Consider the following 25769-nt stretch of genomic DNA (forward strand, 5'->3'; position numbering starts at 1 on the left):
AGAGGAAAGAAGATAAGAAGTCACTATAAAAGTCCCTGAATTTCCAAGGCTAAAGAGAAAGACAACTCCAAGAAAGAAGTTGACTTCAAGAAGGAATTCAACTTCAAGAAGAAGGTTGGCTCAAGGAAGAAAGTCGGAATCAGGAATCATCTTCAGCTTGAGTTATTATCTTGACCTGCCTCTTGGAGGGAACTTGGGTGAGTGGATAGCTGGCTTTTCTGGTTGAAGGTCAACAAGTCCTGGCTGAGTAGGTTAATGTTTTCTCTACCTTTTTGTATTTCTTTACTTTAACTCTTTCCACCTCTTTTGTAAATAAAAGCTATTAAAAGTCACTGTGACTTTGAGCAATAATACTTTGAATCATATAGTTTAGTCAAACCACTAATTTTAACCCTTACAGTATGCATAGGTATAATGGCTAATAAAATGAAATATCTTATTGCAAATAAAAAGAAAAACAATAATGAAAATTTTAAAAAATTCATAGTTCACATTCCATGACAATGTGTTAGCCAAAACAGTGTCCAACTTGTCTATGGACTTTTATAATGGTATTATCTCTAGTCTAGTCATAGGAAGAATATAATTTTTTTAAAAAACTGCATCACAGAAGCTTTTTCACTATTGGGAGGGGAACAGTATGAAAAGACTTAAAATTTACCACCAGACTCTTTGAGGTTCCTTCTTCCCCCCCCCCCAGTACCATCATTTATCTAGATTCCTTTGGTCATGCCTCTGGGGTCCCCCATGCTGAGGGGGATTTCTTCCCTGAATATAGTGTGGACAAACCCCATTTTGGGTATTTTGTTGTGGGTCTTGATTTACTTCATTTGAATTATTATTTCTATCCAAGTTCCTATTATTGTTATTTCTAATGTTTCTATTATTTCCTAAAATTTAAATTTTTGTATACCTGATTCTACTTCCTACAGTTTATCATTACGTGATCCCTTTTTCCACAGAAGTACCAAATTAATGGTTGATTTGTGGATTCCTGCAAAGCGGCTATGGCCATTCCTTGATTTGCTTTTTCTTTTTTTAATTTTTTTTCTGTTAGTACTCTCATTTCCTTCCTTAATGCCTCCACTAAGTCACTGTTATCATCATCTTTCTTCTCATGTCCAACAAAAATGTAAACTGTCACTTTTCTTAATTCCTCTAGATCCATAGTAGCCCAGTTTGGGCAGTTAGTTTTAAATTAGTCTTTGATCACCTTACAATAGTTCTTTACAAACTGCCTTCTTATTTGCATGACATTCCTTTCTCTGGAAAGATCCAGGTCTTTATATCTACCTCCCAGGTCAATAAGCCTATCCATAAACTGGGAGGGGTTTTAATAATGCTTTTGTTTAAGATTTTCAAATTTTGTCCATGTACCAGGTCTATCAGAGTAAGCTCTCATTGCATCTAATATTGCATCCATAGCTAAACATAACTGCAAAATTCTTCCTCTGTATTTGAGTTCCATTTTGGATCTTCCTTTGGCCAATGAATTGCTCCCTTTCCTTGGGCCTGATCAACAAGAGAAACAATTTAATTTTTTCTCTTTCTGTTAGAAAGGCTTGGAACAAATTTTTCACCTCAGTCCATGTGGGATTATAAGCATAGTAAGTGCTCTCAAGCTTGTTTATAATCACAATGAGCTCATCTTCAAAGGAAAGGGTATTTACCTTGAATCTTTCTATATCTTGTGGAGTGAAAGGTATATGATGCCTAATGGTCACTAAACCTCCACTATTAAAAGTGGGTACTTCCCTTATGGGAAATAGGCCTTTAACTGAATTATCTTCAATTACTGCTGTTTGGCTTTTTGTTTGGGTTGCAATGGAGTAGGTAAGGTGAGGAATGATAGGGTCAGGGGGAGAGATGGGTTGGGTAGGGGGAGAGATAGTTTGAACAGGAGGAGGGATAGTTTGAGCAGGAGGAGAGGTAGTTTGAGAGGTGAGTTGGACAGGAAAAGGGATGGGTTGGGTTGGACAAGAAATGCATTGGACAGGAAGAGAAATAGGTCAGACAGGGTGAGGTGGAGACTAAGTACAACTGTCTTCCCATTGTTTTTTTTTCCCCCTTGGGGAGGAATGGGTAAACTATTTGATAAATTTGAAGCTCTCCTATCAGTACAATTATACTCAAAAATGGTAAAAAAATGAAGGCCATCTAAAATTGTGAGCTATGTGGGCTCAATAATGTTCTATGAGAATGGGACCTGTTTGAAATAGGCAGGAAACTTCTCTTTCACAATGTGGGCCATGCTTTTCATACTCAGTTGCCTATTTTAAATTTAATTATAAAATTGCTTGTAGTTCTACTTCCTATCTGTAGATGGCACAACCCCAGTATGTACTGGATAGATGTCAGAGTCTCACAAGGCTAGAGGGCAGGGTGTTCTAAAGACTTCAGAGGAAAAAAATTTGATATAAGTACAGACACCACCTAATTAACTAGCCTCTGTATGGAGGGCTGCTAAAAGGCTTAGCCCCAGGCTAAATTTATTAGGGAAATGAAATAGGGGGATTTGGGGGAAGGGAATCACACAATTGTATAAAACAGTTTTATTAACAAAAAGGGCAAGGGATGAGGAACCAATTTACTATTACCCACCCAGATATTAACTCACTAAAATTTCTAATCTAACTTAATCTGACTACAAAAGGGTTAATTAAATTGGAGAGGGATTTGGTAAAGGAAAGGACCTTAAGGGATTCTCACAGACAAGAGTCTTCCTTTGCTCCAAATAAAGACACCTCCAGGAGAAATCCAGGTTCTCTTTGTAGTGTGAACAGCAGGAAGCAGGCAGGTATCTCAAGACAGCCACAGAGAAAGGCTTTTCCTTGGTCCACCTGAGTACCAAAATCAGCTACCCTCTCAGTATCATGAAAGCAGAAAGCAGGACACAGTTTCTGTCTCCTAAGGAGTCCAACACCAACTGTTAACTGATTTTTCAGTTACTGTATCTTACTGTCTCTTCCTGTCTAGTCCCAGGTAATTGGAATTCCAAATGGAATTTTGATCTTGCATCTTCCTCTTGCATTTTTGTAAATTCCTTTCTACAGAAGGCAAGAAAAAGAAAAAAAAACTTTCTATTTTAGGCAAAAGAAAACACATTTTCTTGTAGGTAAAACTCCACAGGGTATAGTCTGAGTTTGGCTAAGAGGATGTGAAGAGCTTTCTCTCTTCCCCTCCCCCCTAGGGGTAAAAAAGATGCCAGTGCCATGTGCTTCCACTGCCTGTGGGCAGGGAGCCACTTTGCTGAGCACAGACTGTAGGCTATTGGGATTTTTCTCTTAGTAGGCTCTGAAAATTTCTAAGGTTAAGGGAGCAGTTTTAGTTATCTTTACTGCTGCTCTCCCTAACTGCTCTTCCCAGGGTTCCACCTTTTTGGCTAATGTTAGAAGGCTCAGGAAGGGCCTTAAAGAAAGAGCAGACTCCCAGGAGTAAGATAAAGCTAAACTCGTCAATTTAGCTGTTTAACTCAATAATTAACACCTTCTGATTAAAAAAAAAACCTGAGTTGAACTTATTAACTTCCTCCAATACTCCAGAATTCTGGGCTTTGAGGAGGTAGCTTGTGGGGACAGGTTAGCCTCCCCAGGAGGCAGTAATGGGGGAGGGTGAAAGTGTGTCCCCCCAGGTGAAAGCCCTGAGGGGGCTTATTGTTGCTAAAAACACTCACCTTACCAGGCAGCAGAAAGCATTCAACTGTTCAGTTAAAGGGGAGGAAAAAAAAGATTTAGAATTTACCCTTCTGCACAGGAAAAACTAGGTGTTTCCAATCGGTTTTATAGTATCAGACCAACAGCTGTAGCTTGTGGCTAATCTGTCCTTTATTGTCTATTTCAAAACTGCTCTATCCACAGCATCTTTGGTCAACTTGTCAGACTTATCTTTGACACCTCTGAGAAAAGAATCACCACATACTCCTACTTTTTCCCCTTCTTACTCTGGCCCATCCTAGATAATCTGTCATCTGATACATTCGGTGTCTTGTCCTTAAAGGATAAGAAAGCTACCTTCTCCTTAGAACATCTAACGTTCTTCTCTTCCAGAAGAGCCACAAATATAATATTTAATTTTATTCTAAGGATACAGCTGCCATATTCTTTGCTTCCTTCCTTTGCTGTTGACAGGCTATAGAATTAAGCTAAATTTAAGATGGGCATTCTTCCATTTTTATACTTCCTAACAAGAGTCAATTCTCCTTTATTATATCTCAAATCATTTTTTCTCCTTACTAAGGCTCACTTGTGCTTGTTTCACCAAAACTTAATTGTCCATAAGAGCCAGGAATGTGAAGAGATTCCTTGATTGACTTCAAATTATCTTTCAGGAGATAAAGCAATCTACCCTTGGAACTTAGATTTCAGCAATTTGGCTATGGTAGAAATACAAACATCTTACACTCAGTGCAAGCCATTTTGCAAAATCAACTTAGTCTTCATACTCATGGAGATATCCAATCTTGTTGTTGTTTTAAATTATTTGTGATTGGGCTTTTAGAGAGACAGCATGGCATGATGGAAAGAGTTCAAGTCCTATTTATGACATGTACCATCTAGGTGACCCTGTGCAATTTATTTAACCTCTCATTGCTCTAGATGATTCTCTGAAATTATATTTCGCACAAAAGGTGTTGGCTTACATTGATAGAAGGAGATTTTTAACCAATATTTCCCTATGGGATCCTTATTTATGATCTATGGGCTTGGTTTTAAAATATTGAAAACTTTATTTCAATATAATTGATTTTCTTTATAATCCTATATATTTTATGCACTTAAAATAAATAGTCCTATTATTCTGGGCAAATAACTGTTGTCTGTCTTAGTTTCCTTATCTGTAAATTGGGGATAATATACCACTTACCTCCAAGGTTTGCTGTGAGGATAAAAAAATAAAAGATTTGCAAAGTATTTTGGAAACCTTGAACTGTTATATAAATACTGAACTTTTTTATTCTGATAAAAGGGCCCATAGACTTCATCTAACATGTAGAACAAAGAACATGACAAAAGGTTAAGAACCTTTTCCCAAGGAAATCAAAGGTCCAGTCCCTATCCTTTTGGGCTATTTAAACCATGCCCCTAAATATAAGTAAAAGACTTTTATAGTCAATCATCACCCCTTAATAATTTGAGAGTAAATTGACAACCCTGTCTGACCTACTCTCCTTAGTCTTAAATCACTTTGATGATTATTTAATTCTTCCAAAGATGGAAGAACCAACAAAGATAAATTCATTTCTGGATTTGATTCTTACCAACATGGAGTAACTGGAAGCTTGGGTGGAAATGAGCTTCTTTTGGGGGGGAGAAAGGAGCAAACACTTTATCTAGAGTACACAATGAAGGACAAGTAAAAAAGATAGAGATCATCTGGCTTTGAGTCCTGGTTTTGATAGAGTAGTTTTTAATAAGTTTGAGAAACTTCAAGGTTTTAGGTAAGACCCATTGTACTAAAATTCTATAGAGAAATGGGAAGTTCTTGGGAATGAAGTTCCATAGATGGTGGATGAAACAATCCAGTAATAAGGAAGAGTGAGCTCATTAATAAAGTTAGAGTTTTTAAAAGCCTATATAAAAAGCCAGAGAATATCAGAAAGGATGGATATAAAAATGTGGAATATCCTATGCTAAATCCCCAAATTAGCAAAGTCAAGGAAGGAAAACTGAAGACAACCAAAAGGTGCTTTCTTTTGTTTTTAGCTACACTGAACACAAAGCAGAAATCAAAGAAGGGATGGGATGTCTGGACGGGCAATCAGAACTTCATAACAGGCAAAGGCCAGAAAACAGGACTGTTGTGCTTCTGTTTTCTCTGTTAGGGACAATGGTCTTTGGGCTCAGGGTGGGGGTGGAGAAGGGACAAAGGAATATAGCTAAAAGAGGTGTGATGATGTTTAATAAGATAAGGTAGAAGATAAGAGATTTCCTTGGTTGAGCCAGTGTCCCCATCCCAGGTGAATACCATTTTCTAACACTGAAGGAATTAGCAGGTATGCATGGGAGTAGTTAACTGAGTGGTGCATTAGACAGAGTTCTGGATATGGAGTTGGGAAGATCTGAGTTTAAATCTCGCCTCAGATACTACCATGAGTCAGAGTCAATGAACAATTTATTAAGCAATTTCCCAGGCACCATGTCTCATGAGCATTGGAGATTCACTGAAAGGTACAAGAGAGTCCTGTCCTCAAAGGGCTCACAGTCTACTGGGAATGATAACATAAAAAGAAGCTGAGAAGGGGTGGGAAGGGGAAGAGATGAAGTCCTATAGCAAGGGTGGGAAATGATCTTATGAGGTGTAAATTATAGACTTGAATTCATGCTACAGAATGATAAGTTTCTGGAGATCCTGAAATCCAGGAGATTAGCTGGCAGGAAATCATGAGGTGAATTTTTTAGCTGCCCTCCATCGGTGGTAGGGGGAATCTGGGGGGAACTCTACAATGTCTAAACCCAATAATGGGAGAGAAAAGGACCTGGGGCAAAGGATATAGAGGAAGTGGGAATTTCAGAGCTGATTTCATCCTGCAGAATGATAACTTTCTAAAGATCATGAAGTCCAAGAGGTAAGAAAGGTGGGAAATGAATCTACAGAATTTGTTGACTTTGTCTCAGGTTCCTCATTTTTAAGATGGGGTTAATAAGACTACACTTACCTTGTAGGGTCATTAGAAGTGTCAAATGAGATAGTCTATGTAACATGCTCTGAAGTTTTAAAGTGTTAATTAAAATGCTTCTTCTTGTTGTTGTATGACCTCCTGGGGTTCTTCCAGTTCTAAAATTCTGCAATTCCATAAAAGTTCCTTGTTCATGGTCATCCTCTGTCATTGCTCCTTTTTTTACAGGCAAATAAAAGGAAACCCAAAGGGATTAAGATTATAGCTAAATGGTACATGATTAAATGTTGGACCTGCAGTCAGAGAAATCTGAGTTCAAATCCTGCCTCAGACACTAGACTCAATTTCCTCAATTGTAAAATGAGGAAACAAGTCAATTCATTGCACTGTCCAGGATATAGATCCTAAATCATGGCTAATTTTTCTCCAGTCAATCCATTAGTTAATAAATGGCAAAAAAAACATGGTCTTGCTGTCAAGGAGCTACCATTCTAATGGAAGAGGTTGAATTGGATGATCTCTGGGCTTTGTACCCTTTCTAAATCTAGATCTAGGATGATATTCAAACAAACAAACAAAAAAAAACTCCCATGAGGCAAGGAGGAAAAGTGGCATTATTCTGATTTCACAGAAGAGGAAACTGAGTCCCAGAAAAAATGAAAAAATTTGCTCAAGGTCACCTAGTGAAGGAAGTGAGATACAAACTAGACCTGCCTCCACTACTCAGGCCCTCTGTCCAACACCTTGAGGTATTGAAAGTCTCTTGCTTCTCTTCTTTGTCTTGAGAGTCTCAAATTGGATGCCCAGGCTAGAGAGTGAATTGGATCTTTGTGCCGATACCAGCATCAAGCAGGGATGCTTGCCTCAATTCCTTTCTACCAGAAGCTGACTGCAAGAGCCCCCAGCCCCCAACCTTTTCTCTTTCTTTAGCTTCTATGCTAATTCCCTACACTGCCCTCATCAATAACTCTGTCCAAACAGGCCCGCTAATGCCTTCAGAAGGCATGTCTTGTCATTTCCCACTTACTATGGTTGATGGATAGTGACCACCTTATTCACCAGAGGCCTAGCCAACTGGCATGACATGTAAATGTGTTCCCAGCTCCCTCCGTGCGCTCTGCAGACACTGCTGAAAATTGGCTGAAATGTAAGCCCAGTCGGAACGTCAAAGAGCATCTGTCTTCCTATCTGAACTAGATGGGGGGAGGGCCTTCTCCCTCCAGCACACAAAGCCAGGGGCTCTAATTATCTGGCACAGATTAAGAGACTCCGGAAAAGGCCATTCATATGCCGGCCTTCTCCAATAGCTCACAGATATGCTGATTGGAAGTAAGGCTCACTTGGACAGCTCCTTCCAAACCATCTGAGAAGAATACAAAGTCTCTGAGGTCTCTTCCTGGGGGCTTTTAGTGTCTGATTTCTCCTTTGCATTGCCATTTTTCATCAGCCACAATAAAATGCTTGTTGAATTGAATTTCCTCCCATTCTCTTCCTCCCTCTCCCTCTTCCCCCTAAAGCTGGTTGCTGAAAGGCTCTTCTTTGACTTGGAGATGAGGGGATAGAAGACAGAATGAACCCTCTTGATGAGGCCCCTGGCTTTAGTCAGGGATGGAATCACCGCCCCCCCCCCCCTTCCAGCTTCCATAATCCCTTAGCAGAAGACCCAGACTGCTCCATTCTCTCCCTTCTTGGAAAGAAGATCAAGCCACTGTCAGGTCTGGCTGGACAGTGAGCCTCTATTTCCTAGTGGATACTTAACACTATCAGGACTGTGTATGTCAGCACAGGGGGATACAGAGAGGAGGGAGGCAGGATGAGTGAATGGGAGCCCATATGTGGGAGAGAAGTGGGAGGATATGCTCTGAAAACCAGGGCACCAGGAAACTGATAACACTATTGTAGGATATTCCAAACACCTCCATCAGCATTTGAAAGGAGGTAGATCTGGGCTTGGAGTCAGGAAGACCTGGAATGAAACTCAGCTTCAAATACTTGCTAACTACAGAAGCCTGGATAAATTCTAACCTGTATAAATTTGATTAGATGACCTTTTAGCTTCCCTCTAGCTTTACATTTATGATTCAGTGATTAAGGGGTGAGACTTGGAGTAAGAAAGATTTGGGATCAAATCCAGCCTGGATCACTTAATAGCTAAGTATTCCTGGGTAATGGTAAGAATACCAACACTAATAATAAATAATACATTTTTATTGGTCAGTTGTTTCAGTCAGTATTGAAGTCTTTGTAACCCCATTTGTAGTTTTCTTGGTGGAGATACTAGAATGGTTTGCCATTTCCTTCTCCATATCATTTTACAGATGGGGAACCTGAGGCAAACAGGTTAAAGTGATTAAGTCAGGTTCACACAGCTAGTGTCTGAAGTCAAATTTGAACTCAGTTCCTCCTGACACCAGGCTTAGCACTCTACTGTGCCATCTAGCAGCCATTATAATAATATTATGCATTTATATAGCTCTTTAAGGTTTTAAAACATTTTAAGTGGGTTAATTCATTTTAACCTTACAAAAATCTATGAAGCAGATGCTGTTATTAGTCCTATTTTAAGATGAGGAAATTGAGGTGGAGAGAAGTTCAATGACTTGCTCCAGGTCACACAGAGGCTGGAAATAAACTCTGGTCTTCCTGACTCCAAGTCAGTCCAGTGTTCTAACCTCTTAGAATGGGATAATAATGACAACCACTTCCTAGGGCTATTGGAGGATTAGATTAAATAATAGATTTAAAATAGGAACATACAATCAGATCCAAGGTCTTCATTTTCCAGATGAAGAAAATGAGACCTAGAGAGAAGGGACTTTTCCAAGGTCACAGCACTCTATATCTAGAGCTGGAAGGGACCTCATAAACCATTTAGTCCAATTTTCTTGTTTAAGAGACCTCTTGAGGCCCAGGAGACTTAAACTTGTCCAAGGTTAAACAGTCAATAATTATCAGAAGTGAGATAGAATCCAGGCTCTCTGACTCCAGAAGTACTCTCATTCCATTGCTTCCACTGCTCCCTGTTGCTTCTTAGATAATGTACATAAAATGTGGTGCCAACTTTAGAGCTCTATATGAATATTTATTATTTCACAGAATAATAGAATTCTTGGGTAGACAAGTGACCTTAGAGATGACCTAGCCCATTTTACAGGAGATAAAACTCAGGTCCATGAGGACAATGGGGCTTGATCACAATCAATTAATTAATTGTCATTGATTAAGAACTTACCAGTTACTACCAGGTACCATCATAGAATCACATGGAAAATTAGTGACAGAATTTTTTTAAACCTATACTTTCCCTCTTGGAATCAATACTGTGTATTGGATCTAAGACAGAAGAGCAGTAAGAACTAGGCAAAAAGGGTTAAATGATCTGCCTAAGGTCACACAGCTAGGAAGTGTGAGGTCAAATTTGAACCCAGGACCTCTCATCTCCAATTCTGGCTCTCAATCCACTGAGTCACCTAACTGCTCCCAGTATTTGTTTAGCCAGAGCACCTCACCCTCAGCTAGATTAAGATGTCTCTGATTTTAATGTAGTTCCATCTAGCTTCAACTGTTAATAAGATTGGGTTTTAGAGACATAGAAGGATCAGATTTATTTAGTCTGTGTGTGTTTGGGGAATGGGTAGGATGTAGAAGGGACAGGAAAACCTAGTGAAACCAGTGAGATCCATCAGTACATATTGGGCAGTAGGATCCTGGGCAGGGACACAGCTGGATCATAATCATCAGGGCTCCCAGTGCAATGATTTAATTACACCATCAAGGCAAGCAACTTCAAAAAGCCAAAGCTAGGTGTTTAAAATAGAGGGAATCAAAAGGGCCTCTGCTAAGCCTGGCTCCCCTTTAAGAAACGTTCCCTGGGACACATCAAACCATCAACCGTTTTTTTCATCTTCTCTCTGCTTGCCAGTTCTTTAGCCAGGGACTCCTAGTTGTTGTGTTTTTTTTTTCCTCTTGCACATAATTATTTACTCAGAAGCAGAATAATTAGCAGCCTTGAAAATGTTCCTTTGTTAGCAGCTTCCTGGACCTGCCTGCTTTTCTAGTCTGGAGAGCTGGCATTCAGAACAAATCAAAGCTTGTCCATGCTTTTGTGTGGGGATGGAGGGTTTGGTTCCTTTGCAAGAAAAGGGCCAAGAGAAAGATGAGATTTTCTGGTTTTCTGTTACTACCCCCACCCTTTGCTTTTAGCAAACTGGTGCTGAGAAAAAAACTGCTGGGCCCAGATGAGGAGGAGGAGGAGGAAGAGGAAGAGGATAGTGATAACAACGATGATGAAGGATGAAGACTGGACCTATGATTGCACTAGTGTAGGGGAACTTCCAGGTGAGGAAACTCCATCTAAAATGTTGCTCAACACCTTCTCAGCATCTTATAGTCTTAAAAGAGTGGCTTAAAACACTGAGAAATTAACTGATTTGCTCAATGTTATATAGATGATACCTGGCAGAGGTAGAAATTAAATCCTAGGCTTTTTGGTTCTGAGAAGTCTCTATACACTATATGATATACTACCACTATACTACCCAGAAGCCCAACCTTTATAAGCATATAGAAAATTCTTGGCTGCTTTGAGGACCGATGCTTTATAGATGCTTTACTTTAAGTTTGAGTCCTTTCCCCACCCAGGGTTCAAGGTGGTATAAGGAAAGTGCTTTCCCAAGAGGGAGGGGAGGGAAGAATATTGGTGGTGCTTCCATTCTTGCCATATTTTCCAAATAAATACCACTTATAAAAATTAATTGGTTTTAATTGGTGACATGGAACTTGAGTATATAGGTCAATGATGCCTAACAATGGAGGGGAACATATTGAACCAATAGCATTAGAAAAGAGAAAACTCAGCTCCCTAATAGTATCCCCACTATCCTAAAGAGAAGGAATAGCCAGCCTTCCTCTGGGATAGTGAGAGCAGAGAAATCACTGCATTAATGTAACAGGGAACTGGCCAATAGGGTCTCATTTCTTCAAGAATACCGAATCTATTCTGCCTGATGCCAAGACATTTGGATGCTTGCGGAAGCCAGTTCTAATCCAATCCACTATTTATTAAGAGCCTAATATGTGTTGGACACTGTGTTAAATGCTGGGACTATAATAATAAAAAAGAAGACAGTCTTTGCTTTCAAGGAGCTTACAGTCTAACGTGGAGAGACAACATACAAAAGGGGACAGGAAAGGAGGGTATATCAAGGGTAAACATTTAGGAATATCTTGTTCCACTGAGTTGAAACCAAGAAGAACAGCAAATGCAAAATGAGTTAAATTATATTAGAGGGAATCTACCAGATTGGGGACTTCAGCCAACAGTATTAGAAAATCCCAACTTCCCTTCAGGGGTACCTCTAGAGCCTTAAAAGGATGATATAGGGGGCAGCTGGGTAGCTCAGTGGATTGAGAGTCAGTCCTAGAGACGGGAGGTCCTAGGTTCAAATCTGGCATCAGACACTTCCCAGCTGTGTGACCCTGGGCAAGTCACTTGACCCCCATTGCCTAGCCCTTACCACTCTTCTGCCTTGGAGCCAATACACAGTATTGACTCCAAGACGGAAGGTAAGGGTTTAAAAAAAAAAAAGGATGATATATTCAGTCATATCATGAAGATCTTACTTCCTGTGGTTGGAAGAATAAGTGCAGAGTCTCATTATATGAATTACATTATTGTCAACAATAACAATGATAATTATATAAGACAATGAAAGGCATCATTTCAACCTACAAAAGTTAATTATGTCTTGGTGGCTAGAAGCCCTCTATCTTTAAGGGACTGTCAGTCAGCAAATCCCTATATTACAAACAGATCTCAAAATATCCTGAGAACTCAACCAATAAACTACTGTATCTAGAGTATCATCACAGACTAAACTGCTTGTTGCTCAGTCAGGCACTGACTGATTCAGAAAATTTAAGAACATGTCAGATAGATGTTACAATCCCAGACGCTCATAATCTCCAAGCTTCCTGGAAAGAAAAGCTTTAAAAATATCTGAGATCTAGCCGATAAGACCAGCTTTGTATAGGAAAAGGAACTGTCATCCTTGTCCCTGTTTCCTATTGGACTAAGAATGCTTCCAGGGAGCCTAGAGAGGATGAGCTGACATCCAATGATCTTGCTCTTTTATATAGAGAAGCAATTCTTTTTCCCCACCTATGCTATAATAATCTATAGGATATTGAATATAAATGAATAATAATAGATGCCTTGTCCCAGGACCTTTTTCTATCTGAGCACCATCAAAAACATGAGAACAAGATAGTAATATTAATAATAAGCACAAAGAGAACAATTATAAACAATGTTGCTGAATCCTAAACATAAAAGAATAGGTGAGTGACTTATTCCAGAACCATTGCTATGAGAACTCCATCAAACATAAAGATTAGAAGAACTAATAACAATAGCCAAAACTGTTTCTATACTGATTTAAAGTTTGCAAAGCAAGGTTTACAAGTATCATTGTGCCCATTTTCTGGATGAGAGAACTGGGGCTCAGATAAATTTGATGGCTTGTCTGGGGTCACCCCAGTATGTGTCTGAAATGGAAGCTAGTTTCAACAAGAATAGAATTTCTACTCTCAGCTGGTGGATCATAGGATCATAGATTGAGTTTGAAGGGAACCTGGGGATTGGCTATTACAGCTCCCACATTATATAGACACAGATCCAGAGCAAGGAATTGAGCTCCCCAATACCACTCAAATAGTATAGAAATTCTAAAATTAGATCCCATCTCTGTAACCTAGTACCTGCAACACCTTGAGTAAGATGATCTTGATTGTAAACCTCAAATTTCCTTAGACTTATAATTGTTGAAAATTTCACCATTGGGATATTTCATACTTGGACTCTCAATTTATGGCTTTCTGATCTTACAAGCCCATGCCCTTTGGCTTCAAATCTGGTGTGTTTTGTGCCAACAGCCCAAGTTACCTTCTTCCAGATGCAATTTACTTCTAATCCAATCCAATCTATTCTGCACATTTTAAAACACTTGCTACGTGCACTGTGCTGTCCAAGGTACTGAGGAGAGAAAGTAAAGATTTCAAAAAACAGATCCTGTCCCCAAGAAGCTTGCAATCTACTTAACTATTTCAGCACAAAGAGTTAGGCATAAACAACATTTTTCTAGACTGTTCACCACACCTTTTCCCAGAACTCTAGCCACTATACCATATTGTCTCTCCTCATCTTCAGGTCATTAGAGTACCTGCCTTCCTTCAAATCACAGTTCAGGTCTTTCCTATTCCCCTCAATAGCTGGTGCTCTCTCCTGCCCCATGGAATTCCTTTGTACTTACTCTTTATATATATATATGTGTGTGTGTGTGTGTGTGTGTGTGTGTGTGTGTGTGTGTGTGTGTGTGTATGAATGTGTATATATGTATGTGTGTATACATGTGTATATACATATATGCACACTTATCTGTGTGTACATATTACCACATGGGAAGAATAGTAGCTCCCCAAAGCCTGGGGCTAATTCATAGACATCTTGTGTATGAAAAAAAAAGGGGGCAGCTAGGTGACTTAGTGAATAAAGAGACACGCCTGGGAGTCCTGAATTCAAATGTGATCTCAGACATCCTAACTATGTGATCCTAGACAAATCAGTTCACCTCAATTGCCTTAACTATCTTTTTCATCTTCTTTAGAACTGATAGGTTCCAATAAAACAGAAGGTCAGGCTTAGAAAAATGCCTTGTGTATGGTGGTAGGTCATATCTTCATTTACATGCAAAGGATCATAGATTTAGAACTTGACAACACCTAAAATATCTTCAAATATAAGCCTCTCATTTTACACATGAGTAAACTGAGATTCAGAGTTGCTGAAACTTGTTTAGGGTCATGAAGAAAGTAAATGTTAGGGCACAGATTTTCCAGCACTCTGGCCACTATACCATATTGTTTTTCATTATATTATCTCTCCTATTCCACCCCTTCCCCAAAGAGAACATAAATCCAGTAAGATCACATTTCATTCTTTCAGTTTTGTCTCTGTATCCACAGAGACTAACCCAATGCCTGGAACAAAGCAAATGTTTAATAAATGTTTGTTGATTGACTGATAGTATTAATATTCCCAGAACCTATCAAAAGTGTTTTACACCTGGCAGGCACTCAACAGTTGTTTGTTCATATCAGCTGAATACAGAATTATTTTGGGGGGAAGGGAGAAAGCACTGACAACTAGGAAGATCACGAAAAGCTAGGACAAGATGGCACATAGGTTGTTTGCTGAAAAGCATTTATTAAGTGCCAACTATGTACAAGAATTGTGCCCCTCCAAATTTTCCAGGGCCCTCAAGGGGCCTGACAATGTGTTCCAATGTAATATCCCTGCCAGGACAGCCATGGTGACCCTTTCTTCTACATATTCAGAATTAGAACTTAGAATCCTAAAACCTCAGATAGGAAAGGGTCCTGTAGGACCTCTGTGTAAAGGGTACCCCCTCCTCCAGAAATCACGTACTTGGGTCATACCTCCATCTCTACACTCCAGCGTGTGTCACAGGCACCTGTGACCTAGGCACCTGAGTCAGAAAAGATTGGGAAATTGATTAGGGGAAAAGGAGAAGAAATAAAAGAGGGGCTTCCAGGAAGTATGCATTCTCTTCCCTTGGAAAGAGCATTGTAGGGCACTGGCTGAGAGCCATGAGATGGAGAACCACGTCGCTGGTTAGTTGGCAAGATTAGAATAGGGATAATCTCCCTCTATCTCTATACTCTATTTCAAGTAAATATTAATGAACTCTATGGAAACTAAGAACCAGAGTTTTTAATTTAGCTTTAACACCATCATCTATAGCCTGCATCTTATGAATGAGTGAACCCCAGAGCTCCTAGACCTTAGAGAAGATATATATGTATGTACACACATACATACATACATACACATATATAATAGAGCTACATACCATGTCATTTGGTGACCCCATAATTTCCCATTGATTTGACTGTCATCTCTAGTCAGATGACTCCCAAATCTTCATATCTAGCCTTAACTTCTCTCCTGAGCTCTGGTCCCACATTACCAAACACTTCTTAGATAGTGTTATTTGGATGCCCTGTAGGCATCTTAATCTCAATTAAGCAGAATTCATGATGCTCCTTCACAAACTCATAGCTCCTTAGTTCCTTGCTTCTGTTGTGGGTATGATCTCAGTTACCTTCTTTGAGTCAGCCTTTTGATCTCTCCTTTGACTAACTTTCTTATTTTTAATTTTTAAATTTTTATTTAAAATATTTTTCCATGGTTACATGATTCATAATCCCCTCTCCCCTGCTCTCTCCTCCCCCCATCAAAGCCTAAAAGCAGTTCCACCGGGTTATACATCCACTGAGTGATACATATAGCATTGTTCAGAACATATTTCTATGTTATTCATATTTTCAGAAGAGCAATCCTTTAACATCAAAACCCTAATCATATCCCTATCTCACTAAATGATTGAGCATATATTTTTCAAATGCATTTCTGGTTCCACATTTCTTTCTCATAAGTCCCTCAGAATTGTCCTGGGTCATTGCATTGCTGCTAGTAGAGAAGTCCATTACATTCAATTGTGCCACAGTGTATCCGTCTCTGTGTACAATGTTCTCCTGGCTCTGCTCCTTTCACTCTGCATCACTTCCTGGAGGTTGTTCCAGTTTGCATGGAATTCCTCCAGTTCATTGTTCCTTTGAGCACAAGAGTATTCCATCGCCATCAGATACCACAATTTATTCAGTCATTCCCTAATCAATGGGCACTCCCTCATTTTCCATTTTTTTTTGCCACCACAAAGAGTGTGGCTATAAATATTTTTGTATAATTGACTAACTTCCGAATCAAAAAACTTCTCAGTTGGGATGTTTTAGATTTCCCCATTTAATAATCTTGCACTCAGATCACCCTGTTTTGTTTTCTAGTTTTGCTGAGGACAATTTTGGTCAGTGACAGTCATAAAAGAGTTTGGAACACACACTTTGGGTGAACATGAAGATGAGATATGTTCCAAGAGTGATGAATATCAGGAGTTGGGGAGGGGGGGAGAGAGAGAAAGAGAGAGAGACAGAGACAGAGACAGAGAGACAGACAGAGACAGAGACAGAGACAGAGACAGAGAGACAGGAGAGATCCTGGTTCTGTTATAGGAAGGGAGAATACTTGATGGAGGCATAAAAAATGCTCTAAACAACTTCCCTGGTACCAAACCATTGTGTGTCCACCTCTGGTATATCCTAAAAAAATAATTTACTTCATTTTAGGTATGGTGGAAAGAATGTTTCATGACCACTGAACTTGGAAATATGGGTCTTGAGTTCAAATTCCAGGTCTTCTACTTACTATCTACGTGAAATTACATATACAACTTAGGCATCTCTGGGACACATCTTCCTCATTTATAAATTTGGGGAGGGATGGACCAGATGACCGTTGAGGTCCTATCTAGAACTCACTCTTGTGATCATATGAAAGAAAATTTAGGAGCAGCTAAGTAGCATCATGGATAGAACAACAATCTAGGAGTCAGGAATCAGGTTGGAATCTGGCCTCAGACAATTCCTAGCTGTGGAATCCTGGGCAAGTTATAACCCCAATTACCTCACTCCTACCACTTTTCTATCTTGATTCTAAGATAGAAGGTAAATATTAAAAAAATATAAAAGAAAGGAGATTTAAGAGCTGGAGAATATTCAGCAAGATATTTGTCATGCTTATGAAGATAGAAACTGGAGAGCTGGGGAGGTATGCTGCTTTCATCTGAGGAAAATAATTTGGACTTTCTATTGAATATACAGAGACATATACCCATCCTATCCTTCAAGGCTTGAATGAAGTCTGACTTCTTCCACAAAGTCATTCTTGCTTACTTTGGGTCCTAGTGATCTCCTTCCTCTATGATTTCCTATAGGAATTATAACTAACATCACTTATCTAGGATATTGCAAGAGCTGAATTCAAATTTAGCCTCAATTGCTTGTTAGTTATGTGATCTTTATCTGTAAAATGAGAAGGTTGGAATATACAGCTTCTAAGATTTAATAATACACTAATGACTAGCCTACAGAGTGCTTCAAGGCCATATGAGATATTTGAAGTAATGTGTTCCCCATCATGGGTGAAGCACTTAATCTCTCATTGCCCTCAGGCAAATCTCTCAGACCCTACCTACCAACCTACCTACCTACCTACCTATCTATCTATCTATCTATCTATCTATCTATCTATCTATCTATCTATCTGTCTGTCTGTCTCTGCCTATCTATCTATCTATCTATCTATCTATCTATCTATCTATCTATCTATCTGTCTATCTGCCTGTCTGTCTCTGTCTATCTATCTATCTATCTATCTATCTATCTATCTATCTATCTATCTATCTATCTGTCTGTCTGTCTGTCTCTGTCTATCTATCTATCTATCTATCTATCTATCTATCTATCTATCTATCTGTCTGTCTGTCTGTCTCTGTCTATCTATCTATCTATCTATCTGTCTGTCTCTGTCTATCTATCTATCTATTTATCTATCTATCTATCTATCTATCTATCTATCTATCCATCCATCCACCTACCCACCCACCCACCCACCCACCCATCCATCCATCCATCCATCTATCCGTCCATCCATCCATCTATCTATCTATCTATCTATCTATCTATCTATCTATCTATCTTCCTATCTATCAATATATAGAGATACATATTTAGCAAGATAAATCAATATAGATACATATCTCTGTTGACATGTTGCAGAAAAGTGTCTGTTGATGTTGGTTGAGGAAGCACCTCACTGGGAGCTTTTAATATTGATGAAATGGGGGCCAGATGAATAAAACAAAAATCCCTCTGCACTTGGAAAAAAATAATAAGAGTTTAATAAGTATTTGCTGAATTAGATTATGACAAAAGCTGAGAGGAACAATGATGAATGACTATGAAAATATGACATGAAGAGAACATAGACTTGTTTTCCAAAGACTAAATAATGAGATCCACCTCCATCTTTAGAAAGTCTACCATCTTTCCAAGTATGGAGCAGGTTCCTCTGACTATACTAGCCCTTTCTCTGGTTTCTATCCTTCCTCTTAAAATCACATTGCATTCTCTTTGTATAGAATTTGCACTTACACATCTGTATTCTCATTGGATACCACTTTTCAATTCTAAGTAGAATGTAAAATACTTGAGAATAGGGCCTTTTTTGGCCTTTTTACATCAAAAGCTTAAGCAGAATGCCTTGAACATACTAATCACTTAACTAATAGATTGGATAAAATTGAATTGAATTGAAATTGATTGAATTAAATGGCATAATGTAAAGGCTTAGATTTGTAGTCAGAAGACCTAGATTCAAATCCTATCTCTGCTGTGTAAGACTGGACCAGTCTCTTCTCCTCCCTATGGTTAAGTTTCCTCATCTATAAAATGAAGGAGTTGGGTCAGGTGACTTTTGAGGTCCCTTATAGATCTAGATACATGACCCTATGAATATTTCTGAGTTTCAAGTTCTTCTGCAGAATGAAATGATTGGACTAGTAATAACAGATCATCCATACTAGGGACATCATGGGTGCTTGAACATTAAAATAAAAGATGGTTTGCAAACATTTTAATTAATGTTCATTCATTCAGGCTTCACACTCAATGTTTGCTTATACTGCTACAGTACATCCCCCACAGCCCACCTAGCTTTATGATGCATTCTTGCATTTGGGAAAGCTGTGTTACCTACGTAGCATGGTTCTTGGAAACTTGCAAAGGAGATGCCCAATCAATGGGGTGAAATTACACCTAACAAAATATCCATCAAAAGTTGTCTCTGATTCAGTTAGAATTTTTGATAATGCGTGTGGAATTTTCAGAGTAATTTCCCAAGAGGCTCCCTCAGAACTGTCCCTAGGATAGACTTAATCAAGAAATGGTTGAAAATGACACCAATTATAGAAAGACCTACTGGGCCAATCACATGGAGAGAAGATGCTGCAGCTCAGACCATCAGTATGTACTGTTCTCATCTGAGGAAAATAATCTGGGCTTTCTGTTAAATTTTCAGAGACATATAGATTCATCCCATCCTTCAAGGCTTGAATAAAGTCTAACTTCCTCCCTAAATTCTTTCTTGCCTACTTTGGGTCTTAATGATGATCTCTTTCCTCTATGATTTTCCATAGGAATTATAACCAAAATAACTTATCTAGGGAACTGCAAGAGCTCAATTCAAAATTTGCCTCAATTATTTACTAGTTAGATGAATGATTCTTAAGAAGCTACTTAATAGAAGCAATACCTACAAAATGTATCTATAAAACTAGAATGTTGGAATAGATGGTTTCTAAGGTCTAATAATATAATAATGACTAGCACAGTGATTGCAAATCTTTTAGAGACCAAATATCCAAATTTCAATTCTCATGCAGCATGTGAGCTTGCCCCCTTACCCCAGACTGAGGAGGGAGAAAGAGCTCCCATTGGACTGCTAGGCATAGGGGTGGGTAATGTGAAAAATGTCCTAAGGCAGAGTGGAGTTGAGGAGGAGAGGAGCCCCGACTGGCATGTGTGCCATAGGTTCACCAACATGGGGCTGGCATATAGAATGCTTCAAGGTTTTCAAAGTGCTTTACAAATATCCCATTTTATCTTCAAAACAACCATGTGAACTAGGTGATATCTCCCCTATTTTATAAACAAGGCAACGAAGGCAGGCAATGATTATATGATTTGCCCAAGATCTCTAAGATTATTCCCATCTCTGAAATCTGTTTCTCTCTGATAATTTTGACCTGTTCATTGTGTGAATCCACAATCCTCAGCTAGAAACACCTAGAGTCTAAGCTCTAAAGACTCATCTCAGCTCAGGCATCCATAGGATCAGAAATATCAATCTTGAGACAACCTGAGAGGTCAGCTAGCATATCACACTTAGTTTATAACCATGGAAATTATGGAATAGAGAGGAGGAAGGAAACCCCCAAAGTCACCCAAAAAGCAAGTAGAGTCACATTTGAAATCTATGTTCCCTAACAACAAAAAATGGCTTCTTCAATGACCGGAGCACATTGTTACATCCAAATGTTACCTCCAAAAGGTCTCTTTCTGTCTTGATATCCTCTGTTCTCAGGCCCCTGTAGTTCTCTTATTACCTGTTCTAAGGTCCATCCCCCAACCCTGATATTCTCTGTTCTAACATGACTCTCCCAATTCTGACATCCTATGTTCTAAGGCTCCACAGAGTTCTGACATTCTCTGTTCTAAGGCTTCTCTCAACACTGACATTCACTGTTCTCTAGATTCTACATTCCTACCATCTCTTATATTCTATAATGTAACCATAGCTTCATAAGGTTAGGAAGTTTCTCCATGGCTACCTTGTCTAGTCCATATATTAAAAAAAATCCTTCTTCCCACATGCCCCTCTCCATTCCCCGCTTCTCTAACCTCTGATTGAAGACCTCCAGTAAAAGAGAGGCCAAGATTTTGCCTTTCCTCTCCCACTCAGCCTCCACCATACCCCAGGTAGTCGATTTCCCTTTTGTATGCTTCTCATTGTTAGGAAGTTGTTTTTACCTCTTTTCCTGACATCAAGCCTAAATGGCTCCCCTCTATGAGTCTGTGAATGGCAGAACATGTTTCTGAACAAGTGTGGGAACACAGACATCCCCATTGAGGAGATGGAGTCACATGGGAAGTTTCTGTCCCCCACAATCCAAGCCTGAGTGTACACTTTGTACCCTGATGAGCCAATTACAGGCTTTGAGCTTTGTGAGAGAAAGGAAGGAATATTCATTAGGTCACAGAGAGCACATGCCTCTCTTGGCTTGTCTTTATGCTATTAAAAAATCATTCTTTCTTAATCCTTTCCTTGAAAATGCCTCCAAATCACACATTGCTTTCTTCTGCCCTCTATTCTCCCCCTCCCACACTCTTCCACCACCACCCCCCTTCACCAATGCCAACTCTATGGCAATATTATAGTCAGGAAATCATTAGGTTATCAAGGCTCTGGATGAAGATGGAGTCTCTAGGATCTAGAAGATAGTATATCTGGCCTTCTAGATGTGGAGTCCCTTGGAGGGACAGAGAGTATAAAATGGGACTGAGAGCAAAGGCATGGCATGACTCAAATTAAGCTAATTGAATGGTCTGCTGCAAATACAATCAAGCCAATAAATATAACTATGTATATATATACATACACACATATATGTATTATTTATATTACTGTTCAGTCATTTCAGTCTTGTATGACTCTTCATGACCTCATTTGGGGTTTTGGGTCTGCTATTTCCTTCTTTAGCTCATTTTACAGGTGAAGAAACTGAAGCAAGCAGGGTTAAGTGACCTAGCCAAGGGGATTATTTAGATTGACATATATTTTTATATATGCATGTGTGTCTGCTTGTACACATTTCATTGAAGTGTCTAGAACTAAGTACTCAGAAAGAATGAACCATTTGGCTTGGAATAAAGAGAGCCATATTCTGTTCTACTGATTTATTTTCTTGGCTCTAACAAGTCCTTTCTGGGCCTCAATTTTCTCCTTTGAAAAATGAAAGACATGGACTAGATTATCTCTCTGGGCTACTTCCAATTCTAAATGCTCAATGATGTTGCTTTTGGGCACTATTTTTTTTCTAGAACCTGTAATTTAGTTGAGTTCTAGGGAACTTTATGGGAGGAAATGCCCTTTTACCAACTTGGAGAATTGTCTGGGGGAATTGAGCGAGAAAAAAAATTCACATAAGGTCATACAGTCAGGAGGTTTCCAGAAAGTCTTGGAAAAAATGGTTCCACTTTCCATCTTTGTGACTTGTGATTTTGTAGACAACCTTTTTCCCTGGTTCCATTTTGTCCTATGTCTGGTGCCTTCTCTATCAGCATATAAACTTCTTTAGGGCAGGGAATGGGGCACTATTGTATACTTTGATTCCCAGCATTGAGCATAGTGCCTGACACAAAATAAGTACTTAAAAATGCTCATTCATTCATTCACTCACTTATTCACTCATTCATTCATTCATTCTTGATTTCTGGCTCTCTATCTACCATATCATACTACTTGTCATTATCCTCCCCAATAGTATCAAATGTCATTAGTGATGCTAATAGTAATAACTCAGTAAGGTTTGCAAAACTCTTCTCAAAAGCCCTGTGACATTGACAGTGAAGGGAATCATAATTCTCATTTTTTTGGATGAGCAAACTGAAGCATAGGGATATTATGCATTGCCTGTGGTAATCATATTGAGAATGACAACTCTGATATGTAACAAACCAAAAAACAAAACCAAACACACACATTTTGAGGTCTGCAAACCAGCTGCATTTTCCTCACAGTAACCCATGGGAGTGATCTGGGAAAGGACAGATCCAGGCTTGTGATTTCATTGGAATAAATTCCAAAAGGAGGAAAGCCCCTCTTCCAATGAAGGCTTGAGTCTGTTTCACTATTTAGCCTTTCAAAGTTGCTTGGAGTCTGAGAAGTAAAATGAATTATCCCCTTTTTTGTCCTCAAGGAATTTACACTCCAATGGCAAGATGTTGGAAGAGGGCATTGTCTCTAACAAGACAAGGAAATCTTAGCTAGCAGAGTTGGAGGGAACCAAGGGTGAAGACCAAGTTTCAAAGGGAGGGGAGATCGTTGGAGAATGTAGCCATAGCAAGGAGGCAGAAGGAAGTGGCAATGGCATATGGTGACTTACTTCTTAACAAGACATGGAAGACACATTGGAGAATCACAGGACCAGAACTCTCAAGCTGGGAGGAACCTCAGAGGTCATCTTGTCCAACTCCATTTTACAAATGGGGAAACCAAGGCATAGACAGATTTACTGTCTTGCCCAAGGTCACACAAGGTAGTAAATATGAAAGACAGGATTTGAATCTTGGTCCCCTAACTCCAGAATCAAAGTTCTTTCCATTGAACCATCCTAAAACCTTTATGTGGTTTCATTTGCTTATTTCTTGGATGGTAATTCCTATAGAGCCTCCAGACACTGAACACTTAAGCCAAGTAGAACAAAATCAATGAATAAAGATGTTTTTCTCCCTCTTCTGATTCTTTTTTAAAATTCATTTATTTTGGCTCTTTTTTATGTAGGTGCAGTCAATGCATCTGCTTTTCTGGTATTTTCACTTGGCAGTGAAATCAGAGTATTTGGAGTCTTAAGCTATCTAGTCCAATGTCCTTCTTGTGGAGATGAGGAAGCTGAGGCCAATAGGGGAGAAGTTACTTTCCCAGGTCATTTCTGCAGAAAAGTGCATCTATGTGGCATAGTGGATAGAGTGCCAGGTCTGGAGTCAGGCAGGCCTGAATTTAAATATGGCTTCTACCATTTACTAGCCATGTGACCTTGGGCAAGTCACTTCACCCTGTTTGCCTCAGTTTCCTCATCTGTAAAATGAGCTGGTGAAGCAAATGGCAAACTACTTCAGTATCTTAGCTGTATGACCTTGAGCAAGTCATTTCACCCTTTTGGCTTCAGTTTCCTTTTCTGTCAGATGATTTGGAGAAGGAAATAAGCAAACCATTTCAGTATCTTTGCCAAGAAAACCCCAAAAGGGGTCATGAAGAGTCAGGCATGACTAAAAATGACTCAATTACAACATCTGCAGAAAGAAGCAGAATCAGGAAGAGAAACACATCATCTGAGTTCAGAAACTCTTCCCTCTGTACCACATTATCTCCCACTGTACTACATCCATGGCCACCCAGATGCATGAACACACACACGCACACATATATCACTACCACCACCAATACCTTCCATGTAGGGTCATTTGGGAAAGTGACTTGACTTGTGTTATTTAAGACACCATAATCTGTAACAATGATCAATCCTCGCTTTACCTAATCTCTGTTTCCTTCCTTTACAAAAATAACACATTTCTTTTAAAATATGCCTTAAGGACCGATTGAACCTGGAACTTGACATTTGCCCAGGATGTAAAGGGATTTGGAATCTAAAGCCCTTTCCTGGGGTTTTCTTGGGTGCCAGTGACTTCTTTTTATCACTCTCACAAAGGTCCAAACTCTTTGAATGAGGTATTATATCTAATGAGTTAAAAATAATGGCTAGAATTCAGATAGCATTTTAAGATTTGTAAAGCATTTTCCAAAATGATATTGATTTTACCCTTATAATCATCCTGGAAGTTAGGTGCTATTATCCCAATTTTACATATGAGGAACAGGCTCAGGGAGATTAAGGGACTTCTGTAGAGTTATATAGCCAGTGAGTACATGAGAGAGGATTTTGAACTATGGGCTTCCTGACTTCAATGCTTTGTCCACTGTGCCATTTAGCTGCCTTATACATAATAGTTGACATTTACAAAGGACATAAGGAGGTAGTTGGGTGGCACAGTGAGGAGTGCTGGTTTTGGAGTCAGGAAGACTGATTTCAAATCACACTCATTTGCACTGTGACCCTGGGCAAGTCACTTAACCCTCTTGGCCTCAGTTTCTTCATCTGCAAAAGGATCTGGAAAAAGGAATTGGCAAACCATTTCAGTATCTTTGCCAAGAAGATCCCAAATGGGATCATGAAGGTTTGGACACAACTGAAACAACTTAACACCATTGATTTACAAAGTGCTTTTTATGCATTCTCTCATTTCATCCTCCCAACAGCCTAGTGCAATAGATATCATTACTCCCATTTCACAGATAAGGAGATTAATAGCTCAGAGATTCTAATTGACTTGCCTGGCAAGTACATGTTGGAGCCAGAATTTGAACCCAGATCTTTCCTAACACCAAGCGCATTCCAAGTTTTCCTAACCCACCTGAAGGACCCTGCTGTGTTTTCACTGGCTTCCTTCTCTCCTGTCATGTGTTGGCTCAATCAGCTGCATGAATCCCCACTTTGCCCTTTCCAATCAGAATTCTGCCCTTTTCCCCCTCTCAAAGGAGGCTGCCTTCCCCCTAAGCTGGCATTACCAGCTGGTAGGTGTTTACTGATGAATAAAACAATGATCTCCTTGGCAACCATCTCACAGGCTTACAGACAAAGGATCTCTCTGTTAGAGGGCTCTGGGTTACAAAAACCTCAGCCTGTACTGGAACACAACTTTTTAAACACTTAAGTGGAATGTGACAAGATTCTTGGAACAGAGATAGACAGAGTTTCTCTACAATGACTAAAGGAAAGGG

General features: G+C 39.3%; 1 long non-coding RNA gene across 1 annotated transcript; it reads right to left on the reverse strand.

Annotated features, from left to right (window-relative positions):
* Positions 1-25561, reverse strand: LOC103095192 (uncharacterized). The gene is made up of 3 exons (XR_008917286.1): positions 25403-25561; positions 6656-6832; positions 1-3047 (listed from the first exon to the last, which is right to left on the reverse strand). It is a non-coding gene; the product is annotated as an uncharacterized LOC103095192 (long non-coding RNA).
* Between the last annotated feature and the right edge of the window lie 208 nt (positions 25562-25769).

The sequence above is a fragment of the Monodelphis domestica genome, chromosome 3, assembly GCF_027887165.1.
Source record: "Monodelphis domestica isolate mMonDom1 chromosome 3, mMonDom1.pri, whole genome shotgun sequence".
Lineage (NCBI taxonomy): Eukaryota > Metazoa > Chordata > Mammalia > Didelphimorphia > Didelphidae > Monodelphis > Monodelphis domestica.